At 39.1% G+C, this 22,043-nt stretch overlaps 1 pseudogene; it reads left to right on the top strand.

Annotated features, from left to right (window-relative positions):
- The first annotated feature begins 11,459 nt into the window (after nucleotides 1-11,459).
- On the top strand, nucleotides 11,460-12,988 carry LOC119415085 (annotated as a pseudogene).
- Nucleotides 12,989-22,043: the final 9,055 nt, after the last annotated feature.

Genomic DNA, 22,043 nt, shown 5'->3' on the forward strand with positions numbered 1-22,043 from the left:
TGACAACATTTTAATATTGCAGCAAGAATTTCTTGTTCAAGTTCAGAAGAAGTTGGTTTTCAAAGTTCTCTGAGTCCAGTCTGGCTCTTTTGAGAGAGAGAATCTGTCCTGTTGTACTGAGCAGTCTTTCAATAAGGCCATGGGTGGAGCATATCTTCTGGCTGACTCTTTTACTGTGGAATACATTTTGGGTGTGTTAGCGGTGCTGTGGGTGCACCCAGCTCAGTGACATATATACTAGAATATATGTCATTGGTCCAGCTCTTCTTTAAGGCGGGCCTAACGTTACCTGTCCACTTTACAGTGATTCCATGGACCAGCTCCCCTCTCACCATTGGTTACTTTCAAACTAACGAACAAATCAAAAAGCCGCAACATGAATGTAACTTGTAATGCAACGCATTATAGAAATGTATTGTAGTAGAAAGTACAGATACTTTATGTAAAATATAGTGGAGTAAAAGTATAAAGTACCCACATTTAACTCTACTTAAGTAAAGTACAGATACATGAAAAATGTACTTAAGTACAGTAACGAAGTATTTGTACTTAGTTACATCCCACCACTGGCCAACTGCCATACAAAAATACAAGAAGAAGAAGAAATCTACAGTAAACACTTGAAAACTAACATTTTTATTTTATTTTTAGGAAAGCTAACATTACCCGAGTTGTTGTTTATGATATTGCGTTTAACTGGTATAAATTTAGATAATGCCACTGTCCAGTTATTGCTCGTAACTCTGTACGAACAATAAAATATTAAAGATGTGATAATGTCACAGTTTTTCATTCGATGAGAAATTCACTGTGAAGGTTGTTATAGAATACACCTAGCTCTGAAAATAATTTGAAGATGACTAAGTTAACATCTATTTAATTATAGCAGAAAGTTTTTAAATTTTGCGCTTGATTTTCTACAGGAGGCCACAAGAAACACGGGTTCTTCTTTAGAACGTGAATATCTTACAACAAGTGGCGCCCCTGCACCTGATAAAGACAAAACGTCAAGCTTAAATAGTAGGAAACCTAACTTTCAAGATAAAATGAAACTTTGATTAGAATGTGTTCTTTTTATGTTATTAATTAACTGTTTTCTAGGTGTTCCAGTAAATCCCAAACCAAGCGATGCTTCGGATTCTTCCATGTCAGCGAATAATCAGATCCTGCAAAACATTGAAAACATTAATGAAAAGTAAGTTTCACCGAAGCAATTTACATTGTACCGTATTTTTCGGACTATAAGGCGCACCGGATTATAAGGCGCATTAAGCGAAACCAAAGCATTTTGACAGATTTTTTTTTTTAGCGCCGTGTACCATATAAAATCAGTTTGAGGTCAGTAAGCACAACCAGAATTAATATATAAGGCGCACCGGATCATAAGGCTCACTGTTGAATTTTGAGATAATTAAAGGATTTTAAGTGTGCCTTATAGTCTGAAAAATACGGTAAAAGTTTTTTTGTTATACGGTCGGTAAAAATATTCAATGTAATTTTTTGTTTCTCTCAGATCTGCTTTGCTTCAGCTGGCACATACCGGTAGGTATGTTGTGAATGAAAAGCAGCTCCTCCGGTTGTTTGGTAGCCAGTGCCCCTTATGTCAGTCGACGGTGAAGACAGAGACCGTTGTCTGTGGAGTTCTCTTCATCTTGAACCTGCAGTGCCCTCGGTGTGACTACAGTAAGCAGTGGAAAAGTCTGAACCATATGAGCATCCCAGCAGCTGCTGATACTCAGACAAAATGCACAAAAACAACCTTAGAGGTTGGTGTTGTTTTTTTTCTAATCTGCTTTATTTTAAACAACTTTACATTTCAAAACTTTAAGCAAAAGTGTAGTTTTGTGTGTGCTGCGGCGAGCAGATTTGTTTTGAAACGCTTACATTTATTCTTGCTGGATTTTCACAGACTGACTCGGACGGCGTCCCCGAGCTGGTTTATTTTGTTGGAGAGGAGAGCGATCCCGTGGAGTTCTCGGACGACTCCAGTGACCCTGGCGACATGGATTCAGGTGAAGACTGGGACCCTGAGAACGAGCTTCTTTTGGATGAAGAGCTTCAGACTGAATCTGATGAGGTGGCCTCTGACGATGAGGATATTGTTCCCGAACACGGAGAGCTCTGCGCAGACTGTGGGACCTTTTTGAAGAAGAAAAAGCCCCACACGTGCGAGCATAAAATAAAGCCTTTACCATGTAATGTTTGTGGGAAGAGGTTTGCAAATGAGTTGGCTTTAGGACTTCATACGAGAATACACAGCACAGACTATGAATTTTCATGCAAATACTGCCACGTGACTTTTAAAACAAGGTTCAACAAAACCGCTCACGAGCAGGTCCACCTAACTGAAGAGAAGCCGTATAAATGTCCCAAATGTTCCGAAACATTTGCCAGATATCCGGAGTACAAAGCACACCTGGAAGGTCATGGAGGACTAACGCAGTTAAAATGTTACTTTTGTGGGGTGGAATTCAGTAACTCATTTCACCTCCAGAGGCATTTGGTTGTGCACTCAGCTGAAAAGCCTTACAAGTGTCCGGTGTGCGAGCGTGGCTTCACCCAGGCTGGAAATCTGAAGGTCCACATGCGCCTGCACACCGGGGAGAAGCCTTTCAGGTGTCAGCACTGTGACCAAATCTTCAGTCACAACGTGAGCTTGAAGAGTCACGTCAAGCGTTTCCACACACCCAGCTCTGAAAATCAACAGAAGACAAACAAAAGGAAACGTGGCAGTGGTGATTCTCGAGCTAATGGGAACATGGAGGTGGCAGACTCTTTACTCTTTGAAGCAGAACAGGAAACGGATGATGTGCAATCGAAACAAAAGTCTCGGGGCAAAACTAATGGGAAGAATACAGTCAGATCAAAAGGAAGGCCGAAGAGGAAAAACTGCAGGTAGCTGGAGAATAAAACGGGGTTCAGACACCAACACTGCTAAATGAAACTAATATTCTTTAAAGAGCAGTGGACGTTCACTGGTGTTCATAAAATGCAAATGAAAATGTTCATCCATCCATTATCTTTTACCCGCTGCTTCCTTTTCGGGTCACTGGTGCTCATATCCAGCAGTCACTGCAAGAGGCAGGTACACCCCGGACAGGTCGCAAGTCCATCGCATAGAGACAAACAACTATTCACTCTCTCACTCACACCTAGGGACAATTTGGTTACCAATCAGCCTAACATGCATGTTTTTGGTTTGTGGGAGGAAACGAGTACCCGGAGAAAAACCACGCATTCACGGAGAGAACATGCAAACTCCATCCATAAAGGCCCCAGGCCGGTATTTGAGCCAGTGACGTCACTGAGGGGCAGCAGCTCTACCAACTGTACCATCGTGCCGCCATCTGAATTCATATATATTTAATTTCTGTTTGGCATCATTTGCTCTTTAAAAAAAGTCTCGTTTTTTAGTGTCTCTTTGAAGGCTGATGAACACAAACTGGTCATCAACAAATGGGACTTTTTTGAAAATGTCCGTTTGATAATTTGTATAAATTTTTATTGCCGTTTTTACACACCTGTGCATCTTTTTTGTATGATATTGAATTCTTGGTTAAACTTTATTTTTTCTAATTTTTTACATCGGGGCAGTTTCTGTGATTGCTTTTGCTAAATAAATCTCAGTAGCATTGTGGAAAATTGTTTAAAATAATTAGTTTAGGTAATGTTGGAAACAAATTGTACAATGTATGAGATTGAATCAAACCTTTCACCTGCTAAAACGCCCTGAAATGACCGAATTGGTGTAAAAAAATAAAGTACCAGTAAGTTAAAAGTTCTTTGGATTTTGTTTTAATTATGGAGAGCTGACCCTTTGGTAAGTAATTTTTTTTAGACATACAATTTTAATAATATCACACTATTTATATTATTTAATATGACATTATATATATTTTATTTTATTTTATTTTATTTATTTATTTAATATGACAACTTATTTAAAAATAAATATGTGCATCCCTGGAGCTTAGATCTCCCTAGAGAAAGTGTCCAGTTATGAGAACTTCATGTCCTTCTCAGAACCATAAGACTTGAACTGCCTTATTTGTTTTATATGGGAATACATTTATAAAAAGATGTATAGAACTGAATCAAATACATTTTAAAACACTTGTTCAAAAGAAAATTATTTTTTTTTCAGTTTTAATGTACAATTTTTAAGTACATATTTAGCTTTAGTTCCAAAGCACTTAAAAAACAGAAAAATGTCGGTAAATGTATTTAAGAAATATATAGGATTGGTCTAAATAGTTTCCAAGCGGCTTGGGACCCGAAAGTCCCAGGTTCGATCCCCAGTCACTGCACATCACGTGGCGTCTCTGGGCAGCACGTCTCATCCCCAAAATGCCCCCCGGGCGCTTTCAATAGCTGCCCACTGCACCACCTGGTGGTGGATGGGTTAAATGCAGAGACTAATTTCGTCATTGTATGGAAACATACAGTGCTGACATTGTGATGACATTATTATTATTATTAGATAGATATTTTATTAATCCCAGGGGAAAATTAGAGGCATCCAATTATAATTAAGTATGTAATTAAATTATAATTGAAAAAAAAATCCTGACCTTGTTGGAGACTATATTATTGCAAGTTCGTGAAGAAAAAAAATACACATCTGTGCCTGTTTAATATTCTATGTATGTGGTTGTTAATATGAGATTGAGTCTTTTAAATAAAGGTTTTCGGTAAAAAACAAACAAAAAACCTTGGTCACGTGCCGGTTGTGGCGCTCCACAGATGCAAACGGCGCGCTCCTTTTCGGACAGCCGTGCGATTACCCGGGTGAACCGACAAGCAGCGAAGAGAGGAGCTTCTCCCTACACGGAAAGCAAAGCGTTATCTGGCAGAAAGAGGTGTCAGCTTAAAATCAACGACAAACTCGTCAAAGTTATCTACGTTTCACAAGTTATGAGAAGCTTACAACTTCTGGTTCATACAAACCTGCTGCAAATCACACAGTAGTTTTACCTCTCGTTCGCTATACGCTTTGTCAGCCGAGCTACAAATGGTGTATAGCCAGTGTCCGTGGCCAATCTTGACCCAACCGTAAAAAAACCCGAGAAGAAGACGAAGAAGAAAAGGCAGTGGCGTAAACTTTTGAATCAGCACTGCTGGCTTTCTTTTGCCACAGCAAAGAAAATGGTCTGTACTTGTGCTTTTCCAGGGTGCCCGAATAAAGCGAAGTCCTGCTCACCATTTAAATTTCACCGAATTCCAATGAAGGACGTGGACCTCCGAAAGTTGTGGCTGTCTGCACTGAATAAGGATGTCAACACCCCGCCGGCTGCACTGAGACGACTTCGGGTTTGCAGTGCTCATTTCACAGACGAGGATTACATCGAGCCAACAGGGAATGAAAAAGGCCAGCGCTTCCTGAAGGAGCATGCAGCTCCATCCATTCAGGTTAGCTTGCTAATAACGTCAAATCAATAATGAGGCCTTTTTCTATTCACATGTACAGCTGACATTTTTAGGTCTTCATGCACAGTCAGTGAGATACTTTATACTTCAAATGTATCTGCACGTTTTATTAGCTTTAAAAAAACAAAAAACAATTTCAGGTTTGCACCGCCCCCAAGGAGACCAGAAGAAGATTAGCATGTAAAGTAAAGCTTGTTCTGCATGGTGGTCCTGAACACTCCTCACAGAAACCTTCAGCCTCTGGACAGAACCTGGCAAAGCCCACATCCAAATCTGTGGTAAGGAAATGGATAGTTGTGTGCAAATTCATTCAATATTTGTAAATGGTGTCTCGAATAGTAATAGGGTTCATTACATTAAGGTAAACTTTTTTTTTACGAGTTGAGGGGAGCACAACACTCAGGTTACTGCTTTGCTTATTCTTTGCACATCATTACATTCTTAAGTTGTAAATACATCCATTCTTATGCACACACTTTTAACATTGTTGTCCCATTTGAAAATTTATTTCAGTCCTTGAGACATTATTAAAGGAATAGTTCAATCATTTTGAAGTGATGATGCCATTTAAGTGTGAATCACTGGGCATCCCCTCTGATTAGATCATGAAGTTGTGGCCTTGCTTACTTCCACTGATGGCAGCAATGCCACGTGGGGTATTATGGAAATATAATACAACGATTGGCTTCAGGTTCAGTCTGGGATTTTTAGTTTCACAAAGCTGGTTAACTTTTTGCTACGGTTTGCTCATAGGCAGGTCTCACAAGTTGGGAGCCTCCACTTTATAGAGTAGGGACACTTCCACTAAAACAAAAGAATGCTTACAAAACTGAATAAAATGGAAGTGGGACTCAAATTAAATTGTGTTTTGGGTTGTCTAGCAGATCTGTATGGGTTTGTAATTACAACCGTCTAGCAAGTGTTTGCTAAAATTACAAAATGCAGAGTCAGAAGATAATAAACACAGTAACTGTTCGGTTCTTAACCATTTGATTCCCGGTAAACATTCACTTAAATGTAAAATGTGTTCTTGTTTGTCAACTGTGACCTAAAAAAATCAGCAGAGAAATGTGGAACAGTCGGGAATAATCAAATGGAAATTGTAGGTCTGCTCATTTTCATTGCTTTCCTAAACTTTGTGGCCTCAATCACACATTCTCAGACCATTTTAAACTTTATTGTACAAATGTTAGTAAATGCAGATTAAACATGAGGCCTCTGGACTCTTTGGTAAAAGTGATGTTGGATATGGATACACACACACTATAGGATTTTTAGTAGAGCTGTACAGATTTCGTGTTGCACTACTGAACTCTAAACTTACTTTGTTTCCACAGACACAGCCTGCAAATGAGCAAAGTGGTGTCCCGGAGAATGAGGCATCAGATGCATCTAGTGACCCCTGTGACATAGGTTCAGATGAAAACTGGGACCCGGACGAGGAGCTTTCGTCTCACGAAGAGCTTCCGGCTGAGTCGGATGAGGAGATCTCTGATGACGAGAAGAAAATTGGTTCTAAATTCAGAGAGCTCTGCACAGACTGTGGAACATCTATTCACAAACGAAAGCCTCACGTGTGCGAGCACAAAATGAAACCCTTTTCATGCATTATTTGTGGAAAGAGGTTAATTAATGAGATCGCGTTGAAGGCTCACGCAAGAATACACGATGCAAACTACGAATATCCGTGCAAGTTCTGCCACGTAAAGTTTAAAACCAAGACCGCCAAAATCACTCACCAGCAGATCCATTTAACTCAAGAGAAGCCGTATAAATGTCCCGACTGTTCGGAGGCATTTGCCAAATATCCGGAGTACAGAACGCACCTGGAAGATCACAGAGGGCTAACGCAGTTAAAATGTCACATCTGTGGGATTGAATTCCGCCTCCATTCTCGACTCCGGAGGCATCTGGTTGTGCACACCGGTGAAAAGCCTCATAAGTGTCCAGTGTGCGAGCGTGGCTTCAACCAGGCTGGGAATCTGAAGTCCCACATGCGCCTGCACACCGGGGAGAAGCCTTTCAGGTGTCAGCACTGTGACCAAGGCTTCAATCACAACGTGAGCTTGAAGAGTCACGTCCAGCGTTGCCACACATCACCCAGCGCCGACTGTCGACAGAAGAAGACAAACCAAAGGAACCATGACTGCGGTGATTCCCAAGCTTATTGTGAGAAGGAAGATGTAGACTGTTGGCTGGTAGAGTCAGAGCAGGATGCAGATAATGATGTGCAGCAGGAAGAAATGCGTTGTCTCAAAACAAACACACAAAACACAGTTAGACCTAAAGGACGGCCGAAGAAAAACACAACAGACGGTTCGTTTCAAGCAGAAGAAACGCAAGGACAGGGCTCGGACATTAACACCGTTACACCTAAAGCATGGACGTCAGTGGACACGATCTAACTGATGAAAGGAAGGAGGAGCTGACCACAAGTCAGGAATCATCTGATTTAACAGAGAGCACGAAACCAGTAAGTGACCAAAGAAGGCCCTCGAAAAGACTCGAACTCTTATTCTGACACTAATATAAACTTTAAACTTGTATTCCTCGAAGGAATGCATATTTAACACCACTAGATGGCAGGATTTAAATACCTTTTAATTAAAAAAGAAAAAATGAATACCACACCATATTGCAGTGATAAATAGAGCTTCGTTTTTTTGGCTCAAATATTACGTAAAGCTGAAAATGATTTAAAATAGAAGTAGACTAAAACAAATCTTGTGATCTGGTACACTTATATGTTGAGTTTTGCACACTAAAAAAAAGAAAAATGTTGAGCTATAATGTCACAAAAGGCAGATATACTTTTATTTTCTGTTTAATTTATCTGAAGGATATTTGTAGATTTATAGTGACCGAACGTTCTAACCTGGGGTTGAATTAAAACATAAAAATGAGTGAATACTGTAAACGTTTGAATTATGAATGGTTACATTTTCTTTTTAATTGTATGAACTGAAGAACTGTATTGGCTCATAAAACTAGACCTGGGGGATCTAAATGAAGCCCATTATTATTTACAGGTCACAATGAGGTCAACTTTATATAGCTGTCAATCCTTTAAAATCTATTTTTTTTAATTGTAAACATTTTATTTGTGAGTAAATTTATTTTGAAGAAGTCATGCATTATGTTTTATTTATTAATTTTTGTCTGCCTTTTTACACACTTAAAATTTTGTCCATGTTTTTACATATTTTTCAACATTTTTGTTTCTGAATATATCTGTTTTCAATGCTTTTGAAAAGTAATTTGAAAACGGTTAGAAACTCAAAGATAGTTGGATTTGATTGGGTTGAATAAATGGAACTGAATAGGATGTGTATGTTATTTAATTTAACTTGTTTGTAAAAAAAAAAAAAAACATGCCTTGAGATGACTTTGTGAATGGATGTAAATCAATAAATTAAGTTAAAATGTTTTATTTTAATTCTGGAGAGCTGATCATTTGGAAAGACTTAACTTTTCTTTGACATTCACTACATGTTGTGATTGTTTTGTTTGTAGTTGGAAAATTTCAACATAAGCAACTTTGTGATTTTAAACTTCCATCAATGAATGTTAGTAACTTTAAAAAAGAAAAATTAGGAAATCCTTAATATCAAATCAAACCTAAAATTGAGAGAAAAAACTGAAGACAATAAATGTTTAAGGATGCTATGGAGACACATGTACAGTATATTCAGTTTTTGAGGAATACAGTAATTTGATCCCATTAAGTTCATACTTGTTTCTTTATAAATAAGTGAAGGAGCCTGGAACCCTCAAACGCATCTCGTCAGCGTGGTGAGTTCTAACGGCACGAGACAATCCGTATGATTTAATTAAATTTTGTGGCATTAAAATATGCATATAAGTAGCTTGCAGCCTGGTAATGACATGAAACACCCAGTATTCCTTGAGGGAATGTGTGGCAGAGTTTTAAACTAAAATCATGTAGTGATGAGACAGATGGTCAAATCTTAAAAGTTATGTTCACTCACTCATTGTGTAATCGGATAGTTCCTGAAGTACATGTGTTGATGACTCAACTACTACCACATTAAATTCAGCTCAGTGTTTGTCAAACTTCAAAATTTAAAGCTATTTTTGTGTTTGTCAAGGTAGTTTAGTTTCGGTGGCCTTCTCAAATTAGGGCCTCCAAATGTTAGTTAATTGTTCAAACTCATTCACAGGTGATTTTTTTTGTAACTGTCATTTTGAACATGCTCCTGCGTGGCTCTTTATTTAGTATCTTTACGGTTCTGTGTGGATCTAAACCAGTCTGACTGGATCTATGCTCCGATGTCATTCTGTTCAGTGTTTCTCTCAGTTTGTCTCAACAGATGTGTGTCCAGCAGTGCAGATTTGTCAGAGATTGTCACTTTCCTGAATGAAAAATCGAATCCTTTGGATGTCAGCGAGCTAGGTGATAAAAGCGGATTGAGTCCAGATGGAGACTGGAATCCAACAGTGATTTTCTGTCATCTGAAGAGGAAACGGAAGATGCAAGCCAAAAGTAAAGATTTTACTTTGTGGCTGGCCTAAAAGATTACATATTTAGAAAAAGTAATAAAGTTCTCCCAGGGAGAAGAGAGGTGATCGTTGTACCATTAAAGTACAAAGAAGGACAGAATGAACTTGAGAGTCTTTGTGGATGAAGGAAAGTTTCACGAGTGATTTGTTATCCAAGAGAGGCAGCAAGGGTCAAAGGAAAGGTTTACCAGTGAGCAGAGAGACCATCTATGTTGCATGGTCTAAGGACACTGTCAAAAAGACAGAAGACAACAGGAAGTGGCAGAAATGAAGATGTTGAGGTTCTTTGGAGTGACAAGGCTGGATAAGATTAGGAATGAGATCATCAGAAGTACAGCACAGGTTGAACAACTGGAAGATAAAGTAAAAGAGGCCTGACTGAGATGGTTTGGACATGTCCAGAACATGGACAGTGGGTATACTGGTAGAAGGATGTTAGAAATGCAGCTGCCAGAAAAAAGACAAAGAGGAGATAAATGGATGTATTTAGAAAGGCCATGGTGTTTGGGGTGAGGACAGAGTGAGATGGAGGAGGATGACTCGCTGTGGAGACCAAGAGGGAACAACTGAAAGAAAAAGAAGAAGCAGAATGAATCTCACCCTTAGTGCTATAATTTTGAATTCAGAACTATTATTTAAACTATTATTTTAATGATAAATTACATTTAAAGTCCAATAAGATTGACCCAAATACCTAAAATAACTATACCTTTAAATGTTTTGTGTAGGCTGACCTAATGTTCTTCTAATTCTTTTATCTAATCTTACCATCACAGTATCATTACCACTGTGGTTAGAGCAGTCGTCCTCCAATGCAAGAGTTGGGGGTTCGAATTCACCAACAGTCACATGCCAATGTGTCCCTGGGCAAGACACTGAACCCCTCATAGCCTCCGATGTGTCCTGTCAGTGTATGAATGTGATAAAGCACCGATTAGTCTCTTTAGAATGATTTGTTCAGTTAGCTTTGTAAAGATCTATAGAGTGCTGTATGAATGAATAAATGAGGCACAGATTGTAAAGAGCTTTGAGTGTCTTCATAAAATAGAAAGGTACTATACTGTATAAGTACAGTCCATTTACCATTTCACCTGGTCAGTTTCTAAAGGGGCATTGGAGAAAACAACAACACATTGAAATAGAAAGACTAAATGCATGTAGCCTTTCAGATTTATTTACTCCAAGTTAATTCTTTTTTTTTTTTAAATTATGCACCAGTTTGAAACAAAACAAAATTAGAGCACTATACAAAATAAAGAGTACAGGTTTATAATCTTCTAAAATGCTGCAAGCTTGTTTTTCATGAGGTTAAATTTGGCTTCAGTGAAGCCAATGAACCAGGGAACAGTGTTTCAAGCTTATTTACTGTTCAATTAAACTTGACTTCAATTTAAACCGTTAACTACAGACTGAATCAGACGTCTGGTCTGTAAGGGAGGAGCTAAAACAAGTTTAACATGATAAAAGTGGACTTTAACTCATTTTATCTGTGGCTGTCAGACGAATCAATCATGGAGCTCTTACTGACTGTCCTCTTCAGCATTTTTTTTAGCTTTGGTCGGAGGGCTGTACCTTCTTGGGGTTTTTCGAACCCAGAGACCAGGAGAACCCCCTCTCGACAAGGGTCTCATTCCTTGGTTGGGTCATGTGCTAGAATTTCGCAGAGATACTTTCAAGTTCATAGAAAGAATGAAGAAGAAACATGGTGATGTTTTCACAGTGCAGATGGCCGGATATTACTTCACTTTCCTTCAGGACCCTCTGTCTTTTGGCGCTTTTGTTACGGAGAGTCGAAAAAAGCTGGACTTCAACACGTTTGCAACACAGCTGGTCTATAGAGTTTTTGGGTATGTGGCTATTGAGGAAGATCTTGAAATCCTTCAGAGATCCAGCCATAAGCATCTGAAGGGAGAAGGTCTGGCAGTGATGACACAAGCCATGATGAGCAATTTGCAGGCCCTGATGTTGAACGTCGGCTCAGATCAAAAGACCTGGAAGGAAGATGGCCTGTTCATGTACAGCTACAACATCGTGTTCAGAGCAGGCTATTTAGCCTTGTTTGGAAACGTGCCACACGAGTCAGAGAGCAGTGAGGAGAAGGCCAAAGAGAAAGACAGAGCTCAGTCTGACACTTTGTTTTACCAGTTTTGTAAATACGACCAACTTTTCCCCAACCTGGCCTACGGGGTCCTACCCCCAAAGAAGAAGTGGGAATCTTACAGGTTGCAGTCCTTCTTCTGGGACGCTGTGTCAGTGCAGAAGATGAAAAACAAGGACAACATCAGTCGCTGGGTGTGGGACATGTATATAGACAAAGAGGAGAGGGGCATGAAAGAGTCAAATATCAACAAGTACATGTTTATGCTTCTTGTGGTTTCTCAGTTTAACACAGGACCTTCTTCCTTCTGGCTTCTCCTCTTCCTCTTGAAGCACCCAGAATCCATGAAAGCAGTCAGAGAAGAGGTTGATAAACTCCTAAAAGAGACTGGTCAGAAAGTACAACCCAGTGGCCCCCTGATTGACCTGACCAGTGAAATGCTTACAAAAACACCAGTCCTGGACAGCGTTGTGGAGGAGACCCTCCGGCTCACAGCTGCACCCTTCCTCACCAGGACTGTGCTCCAAGACATGACTCTCAAGATGGCTGACGGGCGTGAATACTTCATTCGTGAGGGAGACAGAATGACAATCTTTCCTTATAGCGCTGTCCATATTGATCCAGAGATCCATCCTGACCCTCTGACCTTCAAATACGACCGCTTTCTCAACCCAGACGGCAGCAAGAAAACAGTTTTTTTACAAAGCAGGGAAGAAGGTGAAGTACTACAGCATGCCCTGGGGTGCAGGGGTCTCCATGTGTCCGGGGCGATTCTTTGCCACCAACGAGCTGAAACAGTTTGTTTTCCTCATGATGGTCTATTTTGAGTTTGAGCTGAAGAACCCAGATGAGCAGATTCCTGACGTTGACATCAAGAGATGGGGCTTTGGCTCGATGCATCCCGTCAGAGATGTTCCGTTTCGATACAGACTGAGATATTAAACTGCAAGAATCAAAGTCACTAAAATCAAAGTCTCCCTTTGTATCATGAAAGGGTTGAATGTTTTCTTCATTAAACTATTGTTAAACTGTTTAAATCATATTAAAATTGTTCAGAATAATTCATTGGTGCTAAATTCAGAGCATTATTCCCCAAATTCTGAGTGTTAATATAATTTTTGTTGTGTTAGTTGTTTGTTTATCCTAAATGGTTTTTTTTTTTTTTTTTTGATTTTCATTTTTGTAATCTTAAAAGACAAATTCTGTCTTTATTGATAACTTGGCAGGACTGAAAATTCCCTGACATTAAACAGATTCCACACTCAAGTGTTGAGACCTGATGAATAAAAAGGGTGAAAACTTAAACTGATCTTAATATTGGTGATCAAAACATTTGATCTGGTGCCCCATTTATTGGGAGCTAAGGTGTTCCTCATACTTTGCATGTAATATTTCTGTCATTGTGTTTAGTGATGGAAAACAACATGGGCAAACACATAAAATATAAAAATGCACATTAAAAACTGCTTGTTTATTCTGATAACTCAGTAATTGGGATACAGACGTTGGGTCACACGTTTGGCTGGTTCAAGCAAATATTGCGTCAAACAGTTCAAGACTCTGGGTTGAAGATGAGTCACAGTTCACAGGACTCGATTTTAAAAGAGACCTGTTTTAAATAAAACAAAACAACAACAGATGAGGTACACACAACAATAAACAGTCATAAAAAGCATATACAATGAAAAGCAAATAAAAGTAGTGTTCTAAAACGAAATAAAAACCAGCTACATTATGAAACGAGGTAAAATAATTAAAACAGGAACAAGTCTGCATTGATTGAACTTAACAATTGTTTAAAAATCCTTTAGAGAGGTCAAGGTCGAGAGCTTCAGTTCTTTTTGCAAGTTGTTCCAGGAAACAGGAGCGGAGTAGGAGAAGGCCTTTTTGCCAAATTCAGTCCACACTGAGAGGACGCTGCATGTCATCATGTCTTGAGAGTGCACGCTGTAGCTGCATGGACGACGTGACATGCAAGGAGATATATGAAGTCAGCAAACCAATAAGTGATTTAACCTATAGGAACTGGTCATCCACATATGCAAGAGTTGGTACCATCTGGTAGAAGACTGCTGTTTCCTTTAGCAAAGAAAAATGGGTACAAAAAGACATTTGTTCCGTCTGCGGTGAATGTACTTAACAAGGTCCTACTTAAACGCAGCCTCACATAACAAACCACTGTCTGCTGGGATCCAATATTTTTCAATCCGGTCATCTGGACAGTTTCTTTTTTTATTTGTGCTGAAACGTTTCGCCTTCGATCCGGAAGGCTTCATCATCGACGGCTCGATGCTACGACTGAGCCTTGTGGTACACTGTTGACAGTTAAATAACTGGAAGAAATACCGTTATGTTGAAGCCTTCGATCTGAGAGGTAATTTCAAAATCAGACCCGTCTGAACCTCTGCTTTAGGCTGTAACAAGTAAAGATAAGAATATAGAAACAACAAGACTATATTAACCTGGTTGTTTTCAACAACTTTCGTTTGCACCAGCTGCTCAGTTTGGGTTCCTAAAATAAGTTAGTTTATAGCTAGATGACGTTAATAATATTTGGTACTACAGCGCCAACTCAACTTGTAATTATCTAATATGGTAGAGTTTTTTTTTTTAAACTGAACTTTTAAGTTTATGTTGATCATTTGAACCCAGCTTTTTGTAGAAAACTTAACTTTGTTTGATAACCAGCGTTAAAACTATGAAGGTTTGGACAGTTTAACCCTGCACTGGGTTACACACTGGGTAGGTTTTTAACCCAGCAATTATATATAAAAATAATACTAATAATAAACTACTAAGTTAATTTTTAAACAAGTTCACTGCACTTGAATTCACATCATACATTTATTGTGACTTTTTATATTAAATGTTTTCATACTCTTTTCGATTTTATCATAGACATTAGTCACTTTTTGCAATGAACAATGGTATTATGGATATTTAAAGTCTCTGATGGTTAGTTGTCATCAGGTCCAGATGGATGCCTGTCTGTCCTGTTAATAGCTTCAGGCAATCAGTTTAGTGAAACCCAGTTTACCAGGCATTCAGTGCCCTGCTGATCAGTAGATAACCACTAGATGTCGCCCAAGTGCTACAGATACTGACTCATTTTAAAAACCCAGTACATCCTTTCTGTAAAATTACTATGGTAACGTTTAGTGATGCTTTGAGGCCGGAGCTGACCTACCTCCTTCCTCTTCTTTTCTTTGTTTGCCTTTTGAAAACTAAGGTTATTTTAGGACCGCACTCCCACTCCATTGCCCACCTGGTTTTGCAGATATCCAAGGGCTGAAATTGCATGGTAGCAAAATGCCCTTGTCAGTATGAAATGCTGATGCTGGCACAATTCATGCAGCCTGTCATTTAAATCGTCACGCCGACATCTTTGCATATGCTTCTCCCCCCTTATGTTTTCATTAGTCTTTCCTCTCCAGACTCTTCTCTGTTCAGTATGTAGTTTATCAACTCTCTCTTTCTAAGCCTCAATCTTGATGTGCAATGATTTAAAGCTTGCCCTATTTTAATAACTTGAGTGATTCTACAGATCCTGAACAGAGGGGGAAAGCAGTTTTGAAGTGGTAGCGCTGTCAGTGTGGGAGCATGAATTTAATCAGGTGGATATTGGGCAGTGTAGACACCCTGCATTCTCATTGATTCTGTCCACAGTACATGATGAGAACCTTAGAGGACAGAATTAAATAAAAAGAGCTGAAACTGGAGCAGATCCACAAGAAACTAAAGCCCCATGACAGGTATTTTGGTTTGTTTTCCCCACACAGGAACCTAAATGAGCATCAAACACCATTAGCCAGACAGACTGGCATCCACCTGGGCCTGGTGACATTTTCTCACACCAGTTCAGACAACTTGCCTGTTCACTGAAAAACATTTAGCCTTTTGACTGTTCTCCTTCCCTGCAGCTGTCTGTTTGTTTAGGACATTCATTTTTTTTTTTTTTTTAATTTCTTTGGTTTTATAATTAACTGATTGTGCATTCCAGATTTATACTTTAACTTTACTTTTAATCATACTTTATACGAGATTACATACAAAGCTAACCATCTAGCTGATGTCACACATGGCAACCATTTTTATAAAATAAACAAGCAAACCAAAATACTTTGTAGCTCCACAACTTTGACATATTTCTTTAGGAAATCTGATAAGTGCAGAAATTTGTATTAAAAGTCCAGACTGTAGGAAAATATCCATACTGTTGACTGATTTTTCAGTTTTTGTTGTCAGTGTCAGGTGCTGCCCTTATGAAGAGAAATGACAGACTGCTGTCATACCATATTTCTCACACAAAAGCCTTTATATTGTGTTGTTTATCCAACCCCCTCACTCGCTGCTCTCCTCTTTATGCAGAATTACTCCCATCAATATCACTTCCTCTGTTCTGCCAGGATGAGTGGTACGTATGCTCGCTCACTCTAACACAAACAGTAGCTGAGGCATTGTCAGTTCAAAACAGCAGGGACCGAGTATCAAAGATGTCAGCAAGGCTTCTCTTTTAGCTCGGGATGTGTTTGATCTCAGAGATGAGCAAAAGGTTTATGGGAGAGGGACTTGAAAATCCATACTGTCAAGATTTTTTATATTCACACATGATGCCAATAACACAAATGCATCTAAATATATACTGTTGAGCATGCATTTCCTTGTCAACAGACATATATATATATGCATAGGTACTGGGGAAAGCTAGTCTCAGTACTGGCAGCACTACACTGACTGAACATATAAATAACATCTATATAAATATAAGGAAAAGGTTTGACAAGCTTTCAAACTTTTGCTGTCCTCAGGTGTTCATTTTGCATCTAATCACATGCATTTGTGTCACTGGAAATACTTGTTGCAGCATATGTTAAAGATGCCAGAATCATTTGAAGTTTCATTGTCCAGCCCTACTCTGATTGTTGCCTACACTTTCAATGTTCTTTAACTGCAAGTATCCGTAAAACTAATAATATCTGACAGGTAATATCAGCTGCATTTATTCAGCATCCTTTCGCCTGTTGCTCACCTCAGCAGGGATAAAAACCCTCCGACTCCTGCAGATAAGAGAGTATACTGATAGAGAAAATAGAACTGTATCTGAGCTAGATCCACCTTATTCATGATATAAAGACATTAAGAGGCGTGAGTATGAATACAATCTATGAAATAAGCCGAGAGACAAACTAGTTTGCATGAATTTAAAGATGAGGTGAGTAATGCAGAGGTATCTGCTTTACATTTTTTATATCCTGCTGATTCAGATGTCTCATATAAAAATGTTTGTAGGTCCAGCCCTTTTTTTTTTAAATACTGTGACCTGGGAAAAGTGCACTCAGTGGCTGTATACCAGTTCAGTAAGTCTGAGATGTGTTCAGGGAACAGGGTTATTTAAGACCTACCAAGTGACCTGTAGTTCTTCAAATTTAATATAAAATCTAACAGAATTTGTGTCACATTGTTGAGCAAAGACAGAAGCCTTGAATTCATTTTGTTGCACATGTGTGCAGCAGCACTCTGGGATATCAGAGGAGACAGAAAACCCCAAGAGTCTGACACTGCCAGCCCGAGTCAAAGACAGGTTGTCTGAACATGGCTACTGTAGTCAAATCAACACGGTGTTTCATATGTTGCCTGTCTCTCAGGAGATTCACACATCCCTCTGGATACCACACATGTTCAAACATTGCCACAGTAAAGTGAACAAGTATATGTAACATTCGGCTTGTACATTTATTTTGAGATATAATAGATGGAGATTACCCAAAGACCAATGTTGCACAGATGCAAGACATTGCCCTGTGGATCATAAATCTGATTTAATGCTCAGTTACTTTAATCACCTTCCATGCATGCACAAAAGGTGTTAGTAATATTTTAAACTGTGTATTCTTCTCAGCAAACTAGCTTTCTGTCTGTACACATTTTGTACGTTTGTTCTGATGAATACACTGTAAGTTGACATTGATGCACTTGCTATTTTTCCTTGAATTCAAATAAACAAAACAGACGCTAAACCAGAGCAACTGACAAGTGATGCTGGTGTCCAGTGTCTTTATACCAGTTTTTGTTTCTTGATCTTTGGTTTATATGTCACTGAATTACAGCAGTTTTATATTTAAGTCACTGCGTTTATGTGGCGGCTTAATTTACCAGCACACCAGACAAATTGTTCAGAGCTGCATGATGGAACAGTTGGTTAGCACTGTTTCCTTGCAGCAAGAATGTCGCAGGTTATATTTCCAGCTGGCTGGGGTTATTCTGCGTGGTGTTTGCATGTTCTCCCTGTGCATGTGTGGATTTTCTCCGAGTGTTCCAGTTTCGTCACCCACGTTAGAAACCTTCATGTTAAGTTAAGAGGCAACTCTAAACCGTTGCTATGTCTGTATTGGTCATATTCAAAATCTTGCTTCTAACCTACAAAGCTCTCAACAACCTAGCTCCATCTTATATTAGAGATCTTGTTTTTCTTTCTTTCTTTTGGCTGCTCCCTGTGTTAGGGGTCGCCACAGCGAATTAAGTCGCACAAAGACATGGCAATTGTTTTTACGCCGGATGTCCTTCCTGATGCAACCACAGACCACCGAGCACCACAGCCCTCTGTGTGGAGCAGAGAGCTGCTATCTAGGGCGCCCTGGGGGAGCAGATGGTGGAGGTTAAGAGCCTTGCTCAAGGGCCCAGAGTGAGGCAAATGAGGGTGGAGGCAGGCAAGTAAGTAAGTAATTTTTTTTATATAGCACCTTTCACAGACAATAACATCACAAAATGCTTCACAAGCAAAACAAAAAAGAAAAAAGTAAACAAAATGTAACTAAAACCAGTCTGAATAAATAAGTCTTAAGATCTTTTTTAAAAGAGTCACTGGAATCTGAGCAGCGCAGTGACAGAGGGAGAGCGTTCCAAAGCCTCTGCATGGGGCCACCACTTGGAATGCTCTGTCTCCACATGTTTTAAAGTAAGTTCTTGGTACCATCAGCAACATTTGATTTGAAGATCTCAAAGTCCTGGTGGGACAGAGAGGCTTTAAAAGGTCCAATAAATATTTAAGACCATGAAGTGCCCTAAAAGTTAGGACCAAAAATTTAAAAAGATTCCTGAAATGCACGGGGAGCCAATGCAGAGAGGCCAGAACAGGAGTTATGTGGGTTCTAGTTAGCAGCCTTGCTGCAGCATTCTGCACGGACTGAAGGCGAGCTAGGGAAGATTTATTCAGACCCATTAAAAGGCTGTTACCGTAATCTAAACGAGAGGAAATAAAAGCATGAACAATCATCTCTAGTTCCTTCAGTGATACAATACATCGTAGTTTTGAAATGTTTCTTAAATGGTAAAAACAATTTCGAACTAACAATTAACAATGACTGTATAAAGAGAGGTGTGGGTGCTTCACCTATTCCACCCACATTTTTGATGTTGTCAGTACCGAGAGTTGAACCAGCGATCTTCTGATCACAGGCCCACATTCTGTAGCCTCTATGCCACCACTCCCCTTATTTTAGGTATTTTATTGTTCCATATTTTCCTAACAGAGCACTTTTTGCTCTCAGACTGCAGGTTTACTTGCAGTTCCTAGAGTTTCCAAAAGCAGAATGGGAGGAAGACCTTCCAGTTATCAGGCTTCTCTCTTGTGGAACCAACTTCCAGTTTCTGTCCGTGAGGCTGACACATTGTCCAGTTTTAAGACTGGGATTAAGACTTTCCTTTTTGATAAATCCTATAGTTAGGGTTGGCTTGTTATGCTGCTATAGGCTTAGACTACTGGAGGACAAACTGACCCAATTTCCTTAAATGAATTGTTAAAATTGAATAGTTTTCATTTGATGTTATTTCTATCTTGACATGTGATTCTTGACCTGCCATTGTGTATCTGTTCCTCCTTCCTGTTTTCTCAAACCCAGACGGTCGAAGCAGATGGCCGCTTGTCCTTCTGCTGGAGTTGTTTTCCTCATGAGAGAATTGTTCCTTTCCACTTTTGCCTTTCTTGCTCAAGATGAGAGTTCTGCGATTAAGCTAAATTCAAAGCAGTCTGCTCCTCAGATAAATAATTTTAACTTATTATTTTTATATGTGAATGTTTCAGTGCCCTGAGATGACTTCTGTTGTGACTTGGTGCTATAAACTGAATTGAATTGAACTGAATTATTATGGACTGGAGAGCTGTATAGGGTGCATCCTGCCTCTCGCCCAATGACCCTTGGAGAGTTCCTCATGATCCTGAATGGGGACAAGTGTGTTAGTAAAATAGGTGGATGGATGACTCTGTTTATTAAATGCCATATATTCTTATTCTAGAATAAAAACAGGTGTTACGTCGAAATTGATCATGTAGATGACGCGTATACATCCGTATATGCATGCGTCTGCTTCAAATTAAAAACATTTGATACCTATAATTTTCTCATTTTTTATAAGCTGAAATTTAGACATGTTGTTTGACGAGTGCTTATTTTAGTTCCGACCAAAATATCTTATATTATTGTTTAAATATGCAACAAAGTTTAAAACAAATAAAAACTTAGTAGCAGCCAGCAGTTTTACATCTGAATGTATCCATGCTTCAGTTATGACAGGAGAAGTTATTCTCCCTGCAAAAAGAAAAAAAAGTCAATTTTTAAAAAGACTAAATCATGCATGCCACATATATTTTGTCAGCTGGTACAATATTAGAGCTCATCTGCAATATATTTTTTTATGAGTTTTTATGATGTTTTTTGACCATTACATTATGCAATTTTCACAATAACTTGACACAAGAAGGTACAATGTTGTGACCAGTGAAACTGGGCCATAGTACAGAAAAACGTGCTTTAAGTTCGTGAAGAATTCACATTTCTCTTTAACTGCGTAAGAGTCAAGCAGAACCTTCTGTCTGTGTTGGACTCTGTCTGCTTTGCTTCATATTTTTCCAGTTTCACACCCAGCTCTTTTGGTTCTGTCCCTCATTCTCTTTCTCCCCGTGTTGTCCCTGCCTTCTTTTCAGGCTTTTAACCTACGTTTGTGCAGCCTGCCTCTTTTCTATGATTTCATTCCCTCACCAGCTAATGCACCTCACTCTTTATTCAATCCCACATCTTTACCAGCCGCACGTGATGTAATAAGATTTGTTGGAAAAAAGTAGATATTTGTGGGCTGAAATGCTCGAGACAGCACATGCTACCCAGACAGAGGCTCCATGTGTCTGCAGATGATTTAGCAACTCAAGAGGTCACATACAGGATAAGGGAATCATGAATATGTATAAAATATAATATGCGTTCAAACAAGGACTTGCCAGGCAAAATACCTCCGCTGAGTACAGATAAAAGTGCAGAAAGTGACAGGGATTTCTTTCCATCTCATTGCCATCACTCGATATATGCTGTGTATAATAACCTCCAAAAATAAAAGATAAAAATTCAACCTCTGCCATATTTCTGCTGATGTTCCTGCTTTAGAGCATTCTTGCTCTCATTTTAGAGGCCAATAATATTTGGAGAAGAGGGCATTGATCAAATGTTGAAAATTCTCAAGGTAACCTTTAGGAGTCTTACCTTCTTTAACCAGTAAGAAACGTCTTTAATGGTTTGCCTTTGAATAAGATTAGTTATGACACAAAAAAAATAGGTGTGGTAAAAAAAATAAAATAAAAGTTGGCAGTCTATGCTGTCAAAATGATTAATTTCAATCATGGCCTGAATGTTTTCAAAAGCCTAGAGGCACTTTCTAAATGTCTGCGGGTCGTTTCCTTGAAACAAACCCACAGCTGAGTCACGATGATGACCTTACACGGTGTATGGATGCTGCAGTCCCCGTGTGCTGAGGAGGCAAGAGGAGAGCATGATACATCAGGGACATTATAGTCTCTGTGGCTGCAACTCTATCAACTTACAACACCATTAGAGCAAGGACAAAGTAGGCATCCTCCTCAGTAAAGTTCATTCACAGATCATATAAATGGATATATGGTGTGTGTAATGGGGTTTGATAAGTCCTTTAAAATGATCACCGCTGGCCCACT

Source organism: Nematolebias whitei, chromosome 9 (genome assembly GCF_014905685.2).
Source record: "Nematolebias whitei isolate Nwh7 chromosome 9, NemWhi1, whole genome shotgun sequence".
NCBI classification, from domain to species: Eukaryota; Metazoa; Chordata; class Actinopteri; order Cyprinodontiformes; family Rivulidae; genus Nematolebias; species Nematolebias whitei.